Source organism: Semicossyphus pulcher, unplaced genomic scaffold (assembly GCF_022749685.1).
Source record: "Semicossyphus pulcher isolate SPU_LCO1_2020_fin unplaced genomic scaffold, fSemPul1.0.p SCAF_6, whole genome shotgun sequence".
Lineage (NCBI taxonomy): Eukaryota > Metazoa > Chordata > Actinopteri > Labriformes > Labridae > Semicossyphus > Semicossyphus pulcher.
Window position 1 is genome coordinate 26,610,103 of NW_027211737.1, and position 15,653 is coordinate 26,625,755.

General features: G+C 43.5%; 1 pseudogene; it reads right to left on the reverse strand.

Moving 5' to 3' along the window:
• Nucleotides 1-4,207: 4,207 nt before the first annotated feature.
• On the reverse strand, nucleotides 4,208-9,427 carry LOC138609949 (protein NLRC3-like; annotated as a pseudogene).
• Nucleotides 9,428-15,653: the final 6,226 nt, after the last annotated feature.

The following is a 15,653-nucleotide window of genomic DNA, read 5'->3' on the forward strand; positions in this document are numbered from 1 at the left end:
ATCTGTTTCAATACACTGTTTGTCTCCAAAAAGTTAGAATGAGGCCACCTTGATCAGAAAACAACTGTTGGGATTCACTGCATCTCCAATATTGGAATGTGTTCATTTATGGACTTTAAACTGACTCTTCAAAATGGCAGCTGAACTTAAAACTCAAACTCCCAGCAGCCTCTAGGTTTTCATACCTTCATGTGAAAACCCCTCCCCCATTCCAGGTCTGTAAAACCGGAAGACCTCCATTGCTCAGAGGTTCTTTTGTTCTGAAGCTCAGATGCTCTCCACTGCCCTCCAAGAAGGTTGGAGCTGCTGCCGCAGTTCCCTTCAATTCAACAGCTGTCATGGCTTGCTAAATGAGCAAGGCCTCAGCAGCGATGCAAGATCCTGCTGAAAAGATTAGCGATTTACTTAGCACAATCTAGTAACCGAAGTTTAGCAGCAGCTGAAAGAACCTGCCAGCTAACTTTTCAAGTAAGGACAAAGGAGCAAGGAAGGACCCCTCCAACTGGACACCAACACAACAACTGCAACTTTCTTCACCAGAACCACTGCTTTCCCAGCCCAGTTGAGCAGGTGAAGTTAAGCTCAGTGACTGTGTGTCTGCTTTGACATCTAGCAGACAGCCAGCAGGATCCACCTGTCAATCAAGTGAGCCGGCCCCTATAATTTAAGGCTTAATATAATTAAAACAGGTGTGTTATAAAAAAATTTACCCACCGTACAGTTATCTTGAACGATAAAATTAGCTATTTATAACAAAACCGTTTTTTGTACCAGGCTGTAAACCTGTTTATTTTTGCTGTAAAAATTGGCATTTTCCCATCTGCTGTAATGTTATTTATTTTTACTTCCTAATATCGGAATTGGCCCCAAAAATCCACAATCGGTCGGGCTCTATTTCCAGTTTCAAACCCCTCATATTCAGGAGGAGGAAACACAGGGAACACAGTGTCACCAAGCACTCACATCATGTTCAGAAACGAAAATAAAGTTTGCATTCTCGCAGACAGGTCAAGGACCAAGGGCAAAATGTTTGACAAAAAAACAAAACAGTATCATGCACCCTTAATCCCAGCAGGGGGAGCTCACGCCGCTCCAAGGGAAGAGCACTCTCCTCACGTTGCAGCGGTGACGTCGCTGCAGTGCGACATGGGCCTACTTCATGCTTGCAGGTCACCCGTGGATTTTGCCTCTATTCCTCACAGTTACAGACTACAGATCGCTATGAAACCACCCAGATTCAACGGTGTGTTAGTGTCAGTAGCCGGGGGGGATTCAGCAGGAGTCCTAGAAGACTAAATAAAATCCCTATTAATCAAACAAGCGATCAGAGCTGTCCCGAACGAGGAAGCTCAACAGGGTTCTTACTCCTGTTATGTCCTTATTCCGAAGAAAGGGAGCTTATCCCTTCATCCCATTCTAGATCTACGTGTATTAAACAGACACCTCAGAAAATACACATTCAGGATGTTAACAAACAATCCGCCCAAACGAGTGGTTTACAATGATCGATCTCTTGGACGCTTATTTTCACATCGTCATTTATCCTGAACACAGGAAGTTTCTCAGGTTTGCCTATCAGGGCACAGCCTACAAGTTCCAAGCCATCCCTTTCGGGCTGTCATTAGCCCAGAGTGTCTTCAGTAAGTGTGTGGAAGCAGCGCTGACTCCTTTAAGGAACAGCGGCATCAGAATATTCTCTTACATAGACTATTATCTGATATGCTCCCATTCACGGGAACAGGCAGTCAGGGATTCCACTGCAGTGATACATCATCTCAGGGATCTGGGGTTCAACGTAAACTGGGCAATGAGCCGAGTGGAACCAGCTCAATGTACAGAATACCTGGGTCTCAACATAAACTCCCTCTCCTATTGTGTCTCTCCCTTTTCCAGCAGGGAAAAGTCGTATTGTTCCGACTACGCCTGAGCCTGCTTGGCCTGATGGTGTCAGTGATAGCTGTAGTGTATCTGGGGCTTCTAAAAATTAGGGATTTTCAACGCTGGGTCGCAGCTTTGTGGCTATGCTCACGCTGTCACCTCAACCGCAGGGTAAAGATAACACTGGCGTGCGTGGCGGCTCTCCGCCAGTGGAGGGACCGGACAGTTCTCGCATAAGGAGTCCTGCTGGGGTCGGTCTCTTCCAGAGTTACCATGACAACGGCGTCCCTGTCAGGGTGGGGGGCCGACCATGTTGGGCAGAGCTGTGAATGGCAACTGGAGTCCGAAGCTGGCTCAAGCCCACATAAACGTTTTGGAGCTCTGGACAGTGTTTATTGCACTCAGACATTTCCTGAACTTTATTCAAGATCGCCATGTCCTGGTCAAAACAGACAACTCCACTGTAGTAGCGTTAGCGCAATCGCCAAGGCAGGACTTGCTCACTCACTCACTCACTGCAGTTGCACAAGTTCGCTTGGGAGATAATCTTGTGGAGCAGCACTAGACTCCTGTCCCTCCGAGCGACACGTGCTGGGCGTCATGAACAGGAGTGCAGATCTACTGTCCCTGGGAGACCCGCTGTATGGGGAGTGGACCCTCCACCCACAGGTGGTGGAGCAAATTTGGCAAAGATACGGCTGGGCCGTCGTAGATCTCTTCGCCTTGCGGGAAAACGCTCGCTGTCCACTTCTCTCTGTCAGACAAAAATTCTCTGGGTGTGGATGCTCTGGTGCATCCATGGCCAAACGTGCTGCTCTGCGCATTTCTCCCTCTCAGCCTGATCTCCCACACATGAGACAGGTTGAGAGAGCAAGGCTTGTCACTAATCCTGATTGCACCGCGGTGACCATCCAAGCACTGGGTAGTGGAAATAACACAGCTCCCGACAGGCAAGCCATGACCTCTTCCCATACGCAGAGATCTTCTGTCCTCTACCACCCTCATCCAGACCGGATATCGCTCTGGGGTTGGCCCATGAGAGGTGGAATCTGAATGCTGCGAGTCTGCCAGCGCAAGTTATTGACACCATTCAGAATTCAAGATCCTACTCCACCAGCTCTCTGTGCAGTGGTAAGTGGCGGATTTTTGAGGAGTGGAGCCATCCCTTTTCTGTGGTGGATCTGCTGCGTTTCCGACAAGAATGATTTGATAAGGGGAAGCTTTTCCCACCATAAAGGTGTACTTAGCAGCCATCTCAACTTGTTATGTGGGTTTTGGAGATAAGCCTGTGGGGCAACATCGGTTAGTCTGTCATTTTATGAAGGTTGCACTTCCACAAGCTAACTGTGTCCAGGCCCCTGGTCCCTCTTTGGGATCTATCGGTTGTGTTGGATACCCTCCCTAACCATCCTTTTGAACCTATAGAAGCAGTGGAGATGAAGTTTGTTTCTCTGAAGACAGTATTACTCTTAGCCTTGACCACAGCGAAGTGTGTGAGTGACTTACAGGCTTTATCCATCTGCCTTTCTTGCTTACAGTTTGCTCCAGGGCTCACTAAGGTCTGCCTGCGGCCGAACCCAGCCTTTGTACCTAAGATGGTGGATTGGTGGAATGGTGGAAACATAACGTAACCTCAGTTCTTTGATAACAGAGTGAGGTGTTTCACCAACACGTCCCTCCCTGCATAGACACGGAAAGAAACCAGTCTAGAATGATTTGAGAGGAAGAGGTTGACTGTGATGATATGAAGGGGCGGGCCCTGAGCACAGTTCGACCTGTACATCACTGACAGACGGTGTGTCATTGGAGCTTCCCTAGATGGTCACACAGAGGCAATTCCCATAGTGAAATACCAAAGGAACTTGGAAAAAGAACAACAACCTCTACAGTTATTATCTTCTATTACCAGGTCAACATGACGCCTCTGTCACTCAAGGGAAGAAGGTTCATAGAAGAAGACAATAAGGATCATATTAAACAAGTAAATGGGACTCTCTATATCAACTGTGTCCACAAGAGACAGCTCTGAAAAACTTAGCCTAACAATAAGGATAACTATTGCAAAAAAACGGTGTTGCCCATGTCGATCGGCCGATCACCGATCACCTAATTAGAGCCCATATCTCTATTTTGATTGGTCTCCAATCGATCGGTGCATCCCTTATTATAACCGACGTATTTTTTCCAATAAATTACAACAATTTTAAGAAATTTTAAAATGTTATAATGTTTACAAATAATACTTACTCCCTGGGGGAGGATTTGGGAAAGACCTAAGACCTACAACACGTATCTACATGTGTCTATATTATGTTAGTTAAATCAGGACTTACAGAGCCTTTCTGCAGTTCCTGACAGCTGGAATCAGTCTCAGTCGTCCCTGATCAGTTGTGTTGTACTTTTTCAGGTCCAACTCATCCAGAACCTCCCCTAACATCTGCAGCATGTAGGCCAGAGCAGAGCAGTGGATCTCAGAGAATCTCTTTCCTGATATGTTCTCTGATTTCAGGAACTCTTGGATCTCCTGATGTACCGAGTGGTCCTTCATCTCCATCAGACAATGCAAGATGTTGATGCTTCTGTCAGGAGAGATCTTATCACTGTTCATCTCTTTCAGGTTAGTGATGACTCTCTGGATAATTTCTGGGCTTTTGTCTGTCTGACCCAGCAGGCCTCCTAAGAGTCTTTGGTTGGACTTCAGGGAGAGGCCATGAAGGAAGCGAACAAACAGGTCCAGGTGGCCATTCTTACTTTGAAGGGATTTCTCCATGGCACTCTTCAGAAAGGCATCCAGGGATGTCTTTCCAATGAAAGCCTCAACTACATCTCTGTTCCTGTCGGTGTAACAGTGGAAAACGAAGACTGCAGCCAGAAACTCCTGAACACTAAGATGAACAAAGCAGTAGACTGTTTTCTGGAAGATCACACACTCTCTTTTGAAGATCTCTGTACAAAGTCCTGAGTACACCGAGGCCTCTGTGACATCCAGACCACACTGCTCCAGGTCTTCTTGGTAGAACATGATGTTTCCTTTCTCCAGATGTTCGAACGCCAGCCTCCCCAGCTTCAGAAGGACTTCCCTGTCAGCCTCTGTCAGCTCCTGTGGACTCGTCTCTTGTCCCTCATCATACTTCTGCTTCTTCCTCTTTGTCTGAACCAGCAGGAAGTGTGAGAACATGTCAGTCAGGGTCCTGGGCAGCTCCCCTCTCTGGTCTGTGGTCAACATGTGCTCCAGAACTGTCGCAGTGATCCAGCAGAAGACTGGGATTTGACACATGATGTCGAGGCTCCTGGATGTTTTGATGTGTGAGATGATTCTGTTGGACAGCTCTTCATCACTGAACCTCTTCCTGAAGTACTCATCCTTCTGGGCGTCAGTGAAGCCTCATACTTCCGTCACCCTGTCCACACATGTTCGAGGGATCTGATTGGCTGCTGCAGGCCGAGAAGTTATCCAGATGAGAGCTGAGGAAAGCAGATTCCCCTTGATGAGGTTTGTCAACAGCACATGGACTGATGACTTCTGTGAGACGTCAGACACAACCTGATTGTTGTGGAAATCTAATAAAAGTCTGCTTTCATCCAGGCCGTCAAAGATGAACAAAAGTTTACAGACAGCGAGCGTCTCTGCTGTGAGCTTCTGTAATGTGGGATGGAAAGCATGGAGCAGCTGGAGAAGACTGTACTGCTCGTCTCTGATCAAGTTCAGCTCCCTGAATGAAAGCAGAAAAACCAGACTGATGTCTTGGTTTTCCGAGCCCTCTGCCCAGTCCAGAGTGAACTTCTGCACTGAGAAGGTTTTTCCAACACCAGCAACACCGTTGGTCAGCACGACTCTGATGTGCCTCTGTTCGTCAGGCAAGGCTTTAAAGATGTCATGGCACTTGATTGAAGTCTCATGGAGGGTCTCCATCTTGGAAGCTCTCTCAAGCTGCCTCACCTCATGTTGGGTATTTACCTCTTCACTTTGTCCCTCTGTGATGTAGAGCTCAGTGTAGATCCTGTTGAGGAGGGTTCCACTTCCTGCTTCATCAGTTCCTTCAGTCACATGTTCACATCTCGCCCTCAGACTGATCTTATGCTCATCTAAAACCTCCTGAAGACCACTATCTGCTGAGAGAGAAGAAAAATATGTGTCTAATATATATTAAAGGCACTGCATACTCACATATTTCCCTGTAATACATTAGAAAGTCCTGTTTTCAGACACAATGACATCAGCAGATGGAAAATCTTACTTTGTACAGTGCTGGTCTGTCCGGCTATCTGCAGTCCAGGTCTTGTTATAGATCTTTCTCCACACTGGGGACAGGAGGAATCTCCAGACAAACCAGACTGGTCCTCGTATGAGGTGATGCACTGTCTGCAGAACCAGTGTCCACAGCTGGTAGAAACTGGATCTCTCAGGACGTTCTGACATAAAACACAGCTGGACAGCAGCCCCTCCTCACAATCACTCCTCTTGCGCTTTCTGGGGAAACAAGGAAAATCCCTTAAATTATGAATCATTCTTAAATTAAATTAAAAAAACTGTGTGGGGCTTTTACAAAATCATAAATATCTGCAGCCTGAAAATGCAGTGCGAAGAAATCAAACTGTTATTCTCATGATGCTTTATTGAGGCTACCCAGCTTTTGTTCTGAGAATGTTATGTGCGATGTTCTGGTAATGTTTTGAGCGGGAAGTTTCTATTTGGTTCCCAGAATGTTGCTTTTAATAGCAGGAGAACGTTCTCTGAAAACATTTTCAGAAAGTTGCAGTGAGAATGTTTGTGGCAGTTTCCCCTGCCACATGTTAGCCAGGTAGCATGCTACTGATAGTTCAGTGGGTGCACACACTGAACTACATTTAACATCTCAGTAAGTTTCCTGTGCTATTCCCCCCATAAAGTTTCACAGAAACACATTTAAACACATTGTGGTGGTTTTGAGTTAAATCTTTATTGTTCAAAGTTGGTATATCATGAGTTTGTATCTAATTATGTTTTTCTTTTCTTACCACAGTGCTTCCTGGTACTGGGCAGTGACTAAGAACCTGAGCATTGTTTCAGGCTGTCTTTTATAGTGCCTGAGTAAAAGTAGGGAGCATGCTCAGTCCATCTTACTGCACCATACCAACTGATGGGAGTGTTTTATGGAGTTGTAATTGAATTCTTAGCTTGGATATTATGTGAAAGCTTTGATGACTCCTTTAATTTGTGGTAAATAAATGTAATAATTGTAATGGGTTCTGATATTGAAAATAACATGTATGGTTAAACTGATTACTTAATTGAGTTCAATTAAAGATGGTATGGTCCAGTGGGAGGGGCTTAGCCTTTAAATGGAGGGAACCTACACTGCCTCAGCAGTCAGAGAAGGACTGTGGTGCTGTATGGAGGGTCTGGCCAGTGTATGTAAATATTTTTCTTCTGCATTTTGCTTCATTTGCTCAGATGTCCCTGGACTGTCTTTGAAGAGCAATAAAACACTTCATTTTTGCATCAATTGGAATTTGTCTTGCTTCCCCTTTTTCAACATTTTGAGGTTAAATTACACTTTTTTCAGTCAGCCTTTCGACCTACTACCCTCACTCTAGGTCAGAGTGTGACAATGTTCAAATCACATTTCAGGAACGTTTTTTAAATCACGTTCTGACAGTTCAAGTCATACTTACATCCTGAAAAGATCCTCAGAATGTTGCAGTGAGCATGTTCTACCTTGTTTTTATGTAACATTGAGCAAATGTTTTCTAAAAGGCGTTCTGACATCCCAGGCCTCAATAACATCCTGAAAATATCTTCACAATGTTTCAGTTAAAATGTTTTGTCTTAGTTTAAGTTTTAACGTTAAAAGAACTTTATTTGAAATGATAAACATCCTTCAAACCTTCTTTGAATATTTGATTAAAACGTTTTATTTTCAAATATAATTAGAACTTGTAGGACATGTTACAATGTTATGGGAACGTTCCCTGCTAGCTGGGTAGTGGCAGAGGGCACAATAATTTTGCAGTTTTTCAAAATTTTCCCAGATTATCCATATTTAAGGTTATTCTTGGTTCCGAACCATTACTGGTCATTTCGGCAAAGGAATTACCGGGGAGGACGCGTCAGCAGCACCAGCCACAGCCCCTCTATCGATGCCACAAGTTCAAGAGATGCCAGCGCTGTGATGACAGCGCTCCGTGGCTATGGAGGCGTTTCTCCACAGCCTGCAAAGTCCTCATCAGAGATTTCAGTGAAATGTATCCCGAGGGGGCCAAGAAGGGCAAGGTAACCTGCTTGATCCCCGTCTCCAGTGTGCCAGCAGCATTTTATCCATTAATTATAATAGATAAACGTAACTTTTGATACCGCACATCTTTTTGATGAGGTGTTTTCATTTCAAATGTCCCACTGTAACCAAAGACATTCGGGCAGTGACATTAATTAATATAACCATGTATAATGCACTCGTGTGAGGAGAGGGAGAGAGAGAGTGCGCATGCATATGGACAGCGCAGATGGGATCTGAGATTGCAATTCAGGTAACATGACAACCCTGGTTTTCTGTACTCAAAATGCTGTTGCTTGAGAGTTTAGTGGTTAAAAAGTTCCCTTACCGTGTTTCTGAGGGTCCTGGTTCCTTACTGAAGTTCACATCAACATCTTTAGACCGCTCACTCTTCATAGACAGACAGCTGGGCGTAGGAGACTTTGCTCTGTCCTCCTCTTTCTCCACACAATCACTCATCTTCTGGGGGGGGATTAAAAAAAATCATCTCATTAATTACAGGCTTTGTCATTAATTACTCACATATATCAATGATTTCTGTGAGAAGCACATCACATGTAGACTTACTCAGTCTGGGTTACCCTGTTTCTAGAGGGTTATTTCTTACTTTCACACTTTAATTGCACTCTCTTCTTCACCTTAGTAAGTTTTAATTCACAATCTACTTTAATCTGATCACTTTGCTTTGCTTCAGTCCTCCCAACACAACTTCACCTCTGCTCTCTGCACAGCTGCTTGCCCCGCCGCCCTTGTTCTGTCTGTGTCTGTCTGCTTTGTTGACTGTCTGCATCAGCGGTCTGTTTAATTAAGTTTAATTAAGCACGTGAGCCACGTGTAGCGATCAAAACAAAAAGCTTTATTAACAGCGACAATCAATGCATTTTCAATAGGGACGTACGGAGATATACAATAGGATTGTTGTCGGGCCCTGAGGAGTAAACTGGTCCCGCTGTTGTCGAGTCCCTATTAAAGTATGTCAAAACCATTTTCACTCTGTTTTTGCCAGATTGTCTAGTGTATTTTACTAACCTTAATATCTGCCTGGTTCTGCCTGTTTATCCGCTAATTAACTGTGATTTTGCCCCTAGTCTGATCTGTTGACATAATCTCACTATCTGCGTTGTATTTGACCATTGCCCGTTTCTGATACTGATATGAAATTTGTCTCTAAAATCATCAAATTAATAATGTGTATTGTTCTTTCAATCTTCCTTCACATATTAATCAGATACTTTGACAGTTTAACAATAATAACATTGAATTTACTCTCACCCTGCCTCAGTCTCACCTTTTATTTCTTGTGCTCGGTCGACTAAAAATGGATGAGTGCTGACTGACTTTGCTTCACTTTCTGTTTTTTTGTAGGTGCGTTTGAGATGACTGCCGGTGTCACAGTTTAACTGGTGTTGAATTAACTGGTGGCGGTCACATGATGTTTGTGGGCGTGGCTTATGAGTCCGTTGTACACAAACGAGGAAATAAATGACTACTCTTTCGCTGATGTATTTCATTAATAATCGGTGTCTTTTGAGACATTGTAAGACATACAGTTTGCTGGAACACTCATTTTTCTGTGGACAACATTACATGATAATAGTGGACTGTACACTCGCCACCGCTGATCGCTACAAACGTGTCGTCTCTGTTTGTTTTCTTAAAATAAAGTAATGCCACGGAAACATCGAGTAACTAGAGAGGATAGTCAAATCGGTGAGCGGGTCACAATAAGTCAAACTCAATACATCTAAAGCAGGAGTCATCTGTGGTGTAAAAGAACACATTAACTGGTCAGCTGAAGTTTGAATTAACTTGTGATGTTCCGCTGTGTGCGGCTGTGGTTGCAAAGGCGATCTCAGAGCTCGTTTTTATCATGCCAGAGCACTGACGTGCACAGATGACAAAAAGTTATCCACAAGTAACTTTCAATAACTCTTGAATTTAGTTTCTACGTTGCTTGCGTATCTTGCTGCACAGTCCCAGGGAACTTCAACCTATAAATCAGTTTGAAACGATGTCCAATGTAAATGACTGTGTCGATACCTGTTCAGTGCTACAATAAACTGTCACATTGTTGACCGCCACCAGTTAATTCAAGCACCAGTTAATCTGGTACACCGGCTCGCCTCGACAACAGGCGAGAGTAGCCGATTGCAGTCGGGGGAGGAGTCATAAAGTCGGACACTTCTTTGTTGACAAGTTTGCTACTCGCCTAGTCACGTATCTATAATACTAACGCCTAACTGTAAATTGATGTGAATAAAGTCTTAATTTGTTATTATTATTATTATTATAATTGTTGGATTTAAAATTAAGTTCTCATTATATTTTATTCAGGGGGTTTGATAGTTATTTCGATATAAACGCCATTGCAGATATGTTCATTAAGACAGCATTCATAACGGCTTCATTTAAACCAAAGCAAGTCGACCAGGCTAATGTTTGCCCATGACCATCATCTACTCCACTAATCAAGGTGTTTGCTGGGAAATTTGAATAGACGGAGCAGAAAACAAGACGAGTATCTGCAAACAAAAAACGGTATAAACAAACATAAACACAACAGGGGTCCGTTTCAGAAAGCGGGTTTAGTGAAAACCCCGAGTTTGTTAACCCTGAAATGAGGGAAACCTCGGGTTTGCCGATTCAGAAAGAGAGGTAACTTTAACTCTGAGTTGGTTACTATGGTAACTGAGTCTGTGAACCTAACCTGGTCGCGAGCAGGTTTTCTTCAGGAAACTCAGAGTTTCGCTCTGTCTCCTCCCTCTAGGCTGTAAAACCCTCATTCGACTTCCTCATTCATTCAGCCCGTATCACGTGCGTCTTAGAGTGATTACCGAAAAATTAAAAAAAAACCTTCGTCTGTGTGACAAAGAAGATAATTATTTGCCACCATGGCATGTCCATTTGTCGACAACATAGTTGACGAGGGGGCTGCACTTCTCCGCAGGGAGTTCAACCCTCGTCGGGACAGGATGATAAGACCCCGATTAGATGTCTTTTCATTTCCGAACCACTTTTTATTTGAGCATTACCGTTTTTCTTTACAGTCACTGCATTATATGCACACTCTTCTGCAGCCGCACATCACAAAAATCTCCCACCGTGGACAAGCACTCACATCTGATCAATTCTTTGTGTTGCCTTACGTTTTTTTGCGAATGGAAGTTTACTTTATAATATTGGGGATGCAGAGCACCTCAGCAAAGCCACTGTCTGCAGGGCAGTGAGGAAAGTGCGTCTGGCTCTTTTGTTAAACTCCCCGGCCACAAACCTCTGAGAGCTATGAAGGAGGAATTCCACAGGATTGCAGGTAAACGATGTAGAAATCTGTTTTAAAGAATGATAATGTATAGTGTACTGTTAATGACATGTTGCTGTGACCTCAGACTAGGATTGCTAATTTCAGTTTATTCTAGGATTTCCCAATGTGATTGGGTGTGTTGATGGAACCCATATTCCCATCAGGGCTCCCTCTGAAAATGAGGTATATGTAAATAGAAAGTCCATCCACAGCATTAATGTGCAGGTAGATATGACCACTGTGTCAAAATGTGAAAGACTGCATCGCAATCCTGCAACTAACATCTGTCATTCTCTGCACTGTCAAGATCATATGTGATGCTTCACACCTCATAACAAATGTGGAGGCCAAGTGGCCCGGGTTTGTGCATGACTCACGGGTATACCGTGAGTCTACTGTAAGCCACAGAATGGAACGTGGTAAGTAGCCTAGAGCTTTGTTCAATATAATTCACTTGTCTCTCTCCTTTGACACACTCAAAGTATCCACTATACATTACAGGACACTTTGACGGCTATCTGCTGGGTGACAGGGGGTACCCATGCCGGCCTACATTGTTGACCCCTAACCCTGACCCTGAGCCAGGTCCCCAGCAGCGCTTCAATGTGGCCCACTGCAGGATGAGAGCTCGGGTGGAGATGACCATAGGCCTGTTGAAAGCCCATTTCCAGTGCCTACGTCACCTCAGGGTAACCCCTGAGAGGGCCTGCGACATTATTGTGGCATGTGTTGTTCTCCATAATATTGCCACAATTAGAGAAGAGCAACACCCTGCCCTACAAATAGAGGCTGATGAAGACCCCATCCCTGCAGCTGACATGCAGGATGGAAGGGCGGTCAGAGATGTCCTCTGCCACAATCATTTCGCTGTCTAAGACACGTTTATTTATTTTTTTCTTTGAGTTCTTTAACATGTCTTACCTTATTTAGATCATACATACTTTAAAGTCTCTCTTATACTTCTTAACGTCCAACGGCTTAGCCATTGTTCATATGTTTGACCTTTGACCCATTTACACAGTGCTTCTCAGATGAGGCCTGGGTATTTTTCTACTTTCTGAAGCCCGAGGACAAGGAGTACTCCTATCTCTATAAAATGCCTGTGTATTCACTCATTTCTTTATCATTGGGCTCTCTTTGGTTGCCTCTCTGTTCTGCTCTGACCCTTTGCAAAAGTCTTTTATAGTTATAATAAAATAATCAAAAGATAAATCTGTGTCAAAGTCATGTTTTGTAGATTTTCCACCACCACTGCCGAGAGCACTCAAATAAGACAAATGAGTCACATTTTATTTGGTCCTCTTTATTTCCTAAAAATACAAAAGCAGACGTTAATTACTGGAACAATATTTAAAAAATAAAATAACACAATTCACCTGTGACTATGCACCCACCTCTAACTTGTGTTGCAATATTTGATCTCCAGCGCTGACTTTTTAATCTGGAGGTCCAGGAACACCATTTCTTTGTTGGTTTTTTCTATTATTTTTTTTAAAGACGTCTCCTGTACAGTTCCTTTACAGGTAACTGGGAATACATAAGGATGACATTAAATCCTGCTGTTCATGCAGAATTCACCTCTGGCATTTGGTGACTCACTGTGTTAAACTGTGCTGTTGATGGACCCTCCTCCTGCTGCCCAGCCATGCTCTGTTAAAAAGGATAAGAATGTATGTTCATACTTTAATGTAGGCTACATGCCACAATATTCCACACAAGAACTTAAAGAGCAGTGAATGGGAAGATAACGCCAGATATCAGTGACATATCATTTTAACATGTTACCTCTGTAGGCCTCTGTGTGTCAGCAGAGAGGGTCTCTTCATCGTCTTCCTGAGGTTCTTCCTGTTTAGATGAGCATTAGGTTTTAGAACACTTTACACTATTTGGTCATCTCTGGAGTATTGAGTAGCCTACTTACAGCTGCAAGGTGTTCTGTCGTTGGATGGGGCTCAACAAGGCAGAGAACCCCATCAGAATCTGTTAGGACAAATGGCCATGGCTATTACATCAATCAATTAATTTTTATTCCTATAGTGACAAATCACAACAAAAATAATGTCATAACACTTTACATACACTGCAGGTTTAGACCGTACTCTTTATTTCTTACATCTTATGAAGACACTTGTGTCCTGGGGGGTGAGAGGCTCAGATGAGCTCCCCCCAGGGATTCCCTCTGCCACTGGCCTCCCCGTGTTCTGGCTCAGGGCCAGCTCCTCTGCCTCAGTCAGAGGTGGTGGTGCTGGTCCTCCACCCGTTTTGCGGGCCTCTGCCTTCTTTCTGTTGGCTGAGCAGAATTTAAATGTATTGAGGCCTAATCAATGAAATGTATGTGAAATCAGCATCATGTTAGGGATAAAGCGGCACAAAAACTGCCACTGAATGATATTTACTTTAATATTTTAAATATGATTGAAGTGAGGTTCAGACATGAGCCCATTTTTCCTTAGGCTTACCTGTTTGAATGATGTTCTTATACTTCATTTTTAGCTGCTTCCATGTGCGTTTTGGTCCCGCTGGATTGCACCTAAATGAATATAAATTTTAGCTTCTATTCCGTGATTAAATATTTAATGAATACACCAATTCAAACTTACGCGTTCACTCGAGCAGCGATTTCTTCCCACGCCGCTTCTCTCTCTCTTGCAGCTGCAGTTGTGTTACTTCTCTTGCGAAATACACGTTTGTGTTCGCCATACGTCCGCATGAGTATTTCGAGCTCCTTTGGTGTGAAGTAGGAGGACCTCTTATTGTGTACCGTTGCCATGGTGAATCGTGGTATCAGGGCTCCATTAATGCTGACTTTTTATAGTCAGCGTGCACGCACTTAACTCCGGCTGAACCTACTCAGAGTTGATTGAACTAACTCTGATCAGCTGTTCTGGAACCGAAGACTCAGAGTTTCCTATCTCAGAGTAGATCAACTCAGAGTTCAGGGTTAGACTCAGAGTTTGTTGAACCTGCTTTGTGAAACGGACCCCAGAAACAGTATGTCACTTTTGCGTTGTTTGCCTTGACACAAGTTCCGTCCAATCACAAACACGTAGTATAGTCCTAACCTTTCCGTATTCTGAAACGTTTTTGCAGCCAAGCAGCAACCACCGATTGAGAAATGAAGTCGGTGCGGAAATGCAAAAAAACTGCAGTTTCTCTTGTGGCCACTTGAGGCTGGCTCCAGAAACCAAGAGATAAAATTACAGCAGATGGGAAAATGTTTACATGTTTACAGCCTGGTCCAAAAAACGGTTTTGTTATAAATAGCTTATTTTACAGTTGAAGACTGTACAAGGGGGTGAATTTGTTTTGTAACACACCTGTTTTAATTATATTAAGCCTTAAATCATAGGGACTGAGTCACTTGAGTGACAGGTGGGAGCTGCTAGACATCAACGCAGACACACAGTCACTGAACTTAGCTTAGCTTGTTTGTGTTGTTGGAGCCTTTTGGGGATTTTTTCATTCAAAGTTTGGACAAATAATCTGTCTCTCTCTGTGGGATTTATGGAACTTTCTGGCCATGCAAGAAGTCTGAGCTCCAGCTTTTCAGTGACTTAAATTCTATATTGTATTGATATATTTTAGCACTAAGTAGCAGGTATACTGTGCTTGCCATACCTGGTTTGTTAGTAGTGATGATAAGACCTGTTTAGAGTTTCCCATTATGTGTCGTTTACCTCCCGCTGTCCCACCGGGCAAGCTAGCGGCGAGTCCGCTCCTTCTTTAGTCTGATAACTAAACAACTACAGTCAGTCACCACAACTAATAAAACATCCTCTGTGGGAAACACTAAGTTAAACTAGCTCATTCACAAGCCAATTGGTCAGCCACAGGTACAGACAGCTCTGCTAACATGGCATTTTTCAACCACCTGCTTTTCTGCAGCTCCACCCTCTCATCCAAATTTGGTCTCTTCAGGCTCCAGTAAACCAGCATGGCAGCAGCCATATTTTGGCTACGTCCATTACTTCTACAGTCTATGTTCGCAGCGACTGAAATGTTTTTTCGTTTTGTGAAATGTTTTTTCTTTTTTAATGTTAGGAGCGAGAACATGTGAAATTAAATTCGCTTTTTGTAGCTTACAGCATGTTTGCAGGTGGAAATGAAATATCGACTCCTTTACAAATATCCTGATATAAGTAAATCACTTTAAATGTAGATTATAGATTGATTGCTTTGGTCAGTTATAATAACACACATTTACAACATCACAGATACAG